This window comes from Lygodium microphyllum, chromosome 6 (genome assembly GCF_053477565.2).
Source record: "Lygodium microphyllum isolate KBCC chromosome 6, Lygodium_microphyllum_v1.1.10, whole genome shotgun sequence".
Taxonomy (NCBI): domain Eukaryota; kingdom Viridiplantae; phylum Streptophyta; class Polypodiopsida; order Schizaeales; family Lygodiaceae; genus Lygodium; species Lygodium microphyllum.
The window spans coordinates 57,200,284-57,204,978 of NC_141140.1; positions in this window are offsets into that span (position 1 = coordinate 57,200,284).

Genomic DNA, 4,695 nt, shown 5'->3' on the forward strand with positions numbered 1-4,695 from the left:
GCAAACACAAAAGCTAAAGCGTGTTAATTGTAAATTGGGTTATTTTTTGAGCTTGGAGATGAATAATATATCAAATACATGCTTTGTGGAGCACTCACACAAGGCATGGGGGGAGATTGTACCCAATTAGTCTCTTGCTTCATGTCGTGCAAGCTTTCTCTCTTGTTTTTTGTACAAAAGTAGAGTTTTTTTGTTCTTGGGGACCTTCCAGCGCTCACTACGTGCGCATAGAGCATCCGATCTGTGCACGAGTGGTATCAAAGCGAAGCTGAGATCAAGAGCTTCCAATCGCTTACCATCTCGCACGAAGTCAAAGCTCGTGGAACGAATGGGCTCTACAGTCAGCCTCACAATATTTCGTCAATATGAGCGCGTTCCTGGTGGTGAAGAATCCCCTGGTGCGATATTGGATCGCGAAGGACCAGTCTCTGCTGACGAAGGATCACCCGGCAAGTTTTTTTGGAAGACATTTTTTTCTTTACGAAAGCAAACACAAAAGCTTAAAGCTATAATTACAAAAGCAAACACAAAAGCTTAAAGCGTGTTAATTGTAATAATAGCTTTAAGCTTTACAAAGCTTAAGCTTTGCTTAAGCTCTTCAGAATTTGACGATTTGCAAAAATCTGAGATAAAATCTTTACATGTAATGGTCTATTAACCTCACAAGCATTTGATGTAATTGAGTCAAAGTCTTTGATGCTTTTCATGTATGCTAAGTATATGATAAATCTTGAGGTCTTCTTCTCTAACTGAATCATCTCTAAAACCCAAGACTTATCAAACCCCATTCTTTTCTCTCTCTCCTTACCTTGAATCTCTCACTCCTCTTCTGCTCTAAACCCCGGTGGTAGACCTTCGAACCCCCCACACGATGACAACATAGCCCTTGTATTATAAATGGTGAAACAAAAGAGACAACATGCTTGCAATAATTCATGTGCAAATGTGAAGTTTTTACATTACTCGCTCTCTAGGGAGAGACAAGGCTAGAAACAGAGCTCAAAGAGTTGATAATATAAGCTTTTATTTTCTTTTTACATGTTTTCAAAGAGAATGGTTTCATCTTCTATGCCAACTGATGTCAGGAGGCATATTCCACAGTGGATTCTATGAGGTTTTGCAGTGAATTCAGTAAAATTTTATTTATTGCCGGGGCTCATACACAAGGTGGATTCCTTGTGCGAAAAGTCGATGGGGACGCCTATCCTTTTTGGGCATCTTGTTAATTTAATGTGCAAGTGGGTGATTCCATAGCATGTGATTCCGCAAAATACATATTTAAATTAATAGATATTTATGAGTTTAGGGTGTGCACTCGTAATAAATTAATGTTAGGATTGAGTTCTAACCAATTTATTTATTTTGTAGCTATGACTGCTAGGTATTCACTTTTGTCGGTTTAATTTTATTATTTTCTAACAATTGTGAATGATTTAGTTGATGTGTAGAGCAAGCAAAGGTGGCGTTGGGAAGCATTGGGCGATAGCATGTATTCAAATTATTATCATTTTTTGTGGGTGCGCATCTTAAGTGTGGCACCAGTATTTATTTTGATGCGCTTATTTATTGAAGCGCTTGACATTTATTTATTATTTTTGTATGCGCATGGACGTACGATTTAAATATTTGTATTAGATATTAATTTTAGGTACCGCCCGACTCCTTGGGCGCCCAATAGCTTTAATTCTTTAGTGGGACAAAAGCAAACACAAAAGCTAAAGCGTGTTAATTGTAAATTGGGTTATTTTTTGAGCTTGGAGATGAATAATATATCAAATACATGCTTTGTGGAGCACTCACACAAGGCATGGGGGGAGATTGTACCCAATTAGTCTCTTGCTTCATGTCGTGCAAGCTTTCTCTCTTGTTTTTTGTACAAAAGTAGAGTTCTTTTGTTGTTGGGGACCTTCTAGCGCTCACTACGTGCGCATACAGCATCCGATCTGTGCACGAGTGGTATCAAAGCGAAGCTGAGATCGAGATCTTCCAATCGCTTACCATCTCACACGAAGTCAAAGCTCGTGGAACGAACGGGCTCTACAGTCGGCCTCGCGATATTTCGTCAATATGAGCGTGTTCCTGGTGGTGAAGAATCCCCTACTGCGATATTGAATCGCGAAGGACCAGTCTTTGCTGACGAAGGACCACCCGGCAAGTTTTTTTGGAAGACGTTTTTTTCTTTACAAAAGCAAACACAAAAGCTTAAAGCTATTATTACAAAAGCAAACACAAAAGCTTAAAGCGTGTTAATTGTAATAATAGCTTTAAGCTTTACAAAGCTTAAGCTTTGCTTAAGCTCTTCAGAATTTGATGATTTGCTGCCTGAGGATGTACTCGATGATGACGCCGTCGATGAAAAGCTGCCACCATCCTGGTCGTCATCAAAACATTTAGTCAAGCTTTTTAATTAAATCTTAAGTGTCTTTTAAGTCTTACTAAGTCTTAAAATCCAATTATTAATCTCTTCCATAGCCTGTGTTCTTACGGAAGTACACTCGAACTGGTTCTATAACTCCATGTAAGCCCTTATTCATGCTTGCATTCTGACAGAGCCAGATTCCAGCAAATAGTTTACAACACACAGTCTATACGCAATATTATCTTCTTGGAAGACGACCGTGATATCAAATTTTGCATCCGCAAAGGAGAGATACTACAAAAAGCCATAAAAGAAAAAAAGAAGAAGAGAAACAAGCCTTGTAAGCCCGACTTTGAGCTATGCTCATCCCACTAACGAGATTTCGAGTGTATGAGGTCTTTTGGAATTTTGCAGGATGTCCGATCAAACCACGGAAGATTTTATTGCTGAAGGTGACCTACCCGAACCAACGATGAAGCAAAAATTGGATTTGATTATGATGCAGCTTCAAGAGGGATCAAGAGCACGTCAAACCTTGCAAGCTCAATTGGCCAATGTGCAACGATCTACTGCCGACCAAGATGGACTGCAATCTGAAGATCTTATACGTACGATCGATGCAACACTTGAAGCGCAATCTATTAAAAAAGAAACAAAGATAAGTAAAAGAAATTTGAAATTTCATACTTTAAATGGGTCATGCGATGGAAATATTGTACTTGCTTTTATCAGTCAATTTGATGACTATTTCCATGAAAAACAGTATGCTGAGAAAGACAAAATTAAGTGTGTCACTAATCATCTAGTTGACCGAGCATCCCTATGGTGGACTATTGTCTGCAAGAGCATTGATTGTCCTACTACTTGGGAGACTTTCCAAAAGAAATTCTTGCAGAATTTCCTTCCACCCCAATTCCATGAAAAAGCAATCAAACAATGGGATCTTCTGCAACAAAGGGATCATGAGCCTATTTCACAGTATACCGAACATTTTTGGAATGCTTTATTGCAACTACCAATGCTTGAAGATGTACCTGAGTCAACCCATAAACACAAGTTTATGTCTGGCTTACTTGGACATTTTTATGCAGAGGTCAACATGTTCACGCCAACCACTCTCGAAGATGCAATTTCCTTGGCCCATGACACTGAAGAAAAAATTCGAGGACGAGAGAAGCAACCACAACAATTTCAAACTAATGGTAACTTTGGTTCAAAACAATTCAATTCAAATTTTCGCAGATTCAATCAAACTCGTTTCCTTCCATCTTCATTTCGTAAATCTTGGACACGACCACCTACTTTACCATCAAATACAAATCCAAACTCTAAGCCATCTCTTCAACCAAATCCCAACATTCCTAAACTTCTTGCTATTACCAATAATGTATCTAAAGCCAAACCCATAGTCTGTTACAAATGTCATCAACCTGGACATCTAGCGATGAATTGTCAATCCAAAAAGCCAACTGTTCATATCAATTATTTGGGAGCAACAGAACATGAAGAATATGAAGAAATGCCGGATTTCACAGAAGATGATGATGACATTGATACTACTTCAGATACTTTACCAAGTATGCCAAATTTCCATTCTTTATTAACGATGAAATGTCTTGTGCATGGTAAAGAAAAGACTGTTTTACATGATGATGGGAGCACACACGACTTTATTTCTGCAAAATTGGTCAAAGAATTGAATTAACATACTATTTCTACACATTATTGCATTAAGGCGCATTCTTAGGCACTAGATACAGTGGAACACAAGAAGTGCATGACTTAGAAATTAAAATTGGTGATTATATTGAACGTAGAAATTTCTTAGTTGTGCCTTTGCAGTCTAGTGACATTATCTTAGAAATGCCTTGGCATCATCAGTACAATCATGATATAGATTATTCCACTCATTCAATAAAAATTCATTCTAATGGGAAATAAATCACATTGCATGGTATGCACACTTTTGATAATTTTCCATTGCTTAGTCATACTCAGGCTAAACATGCATTACGGAAATGTAGCAAATCCTATTTAATATGGGTGAATGAAATTGAGGCTAAAGAAAATCAAATGCATCCTAGGCATGCACAAATTCTTTCACAATTTCAAGATTATTTTACCGTTGACTTACCACCTGGCTTACCACCTGTATATTTGGAAGACCACAAGATAGACCTAATTCCTGGATCACAACCACCATGTAAAGCACCATATAGACATAACCAAATTGAACAGAAAGAAATTCAAGCCCAAATTGAAGAATTGTTAACCCAAGGACTCATTAGATGGTGCGCAGATCGGTCGCAGAATGCTCACATAGTGAATCCCGAAAG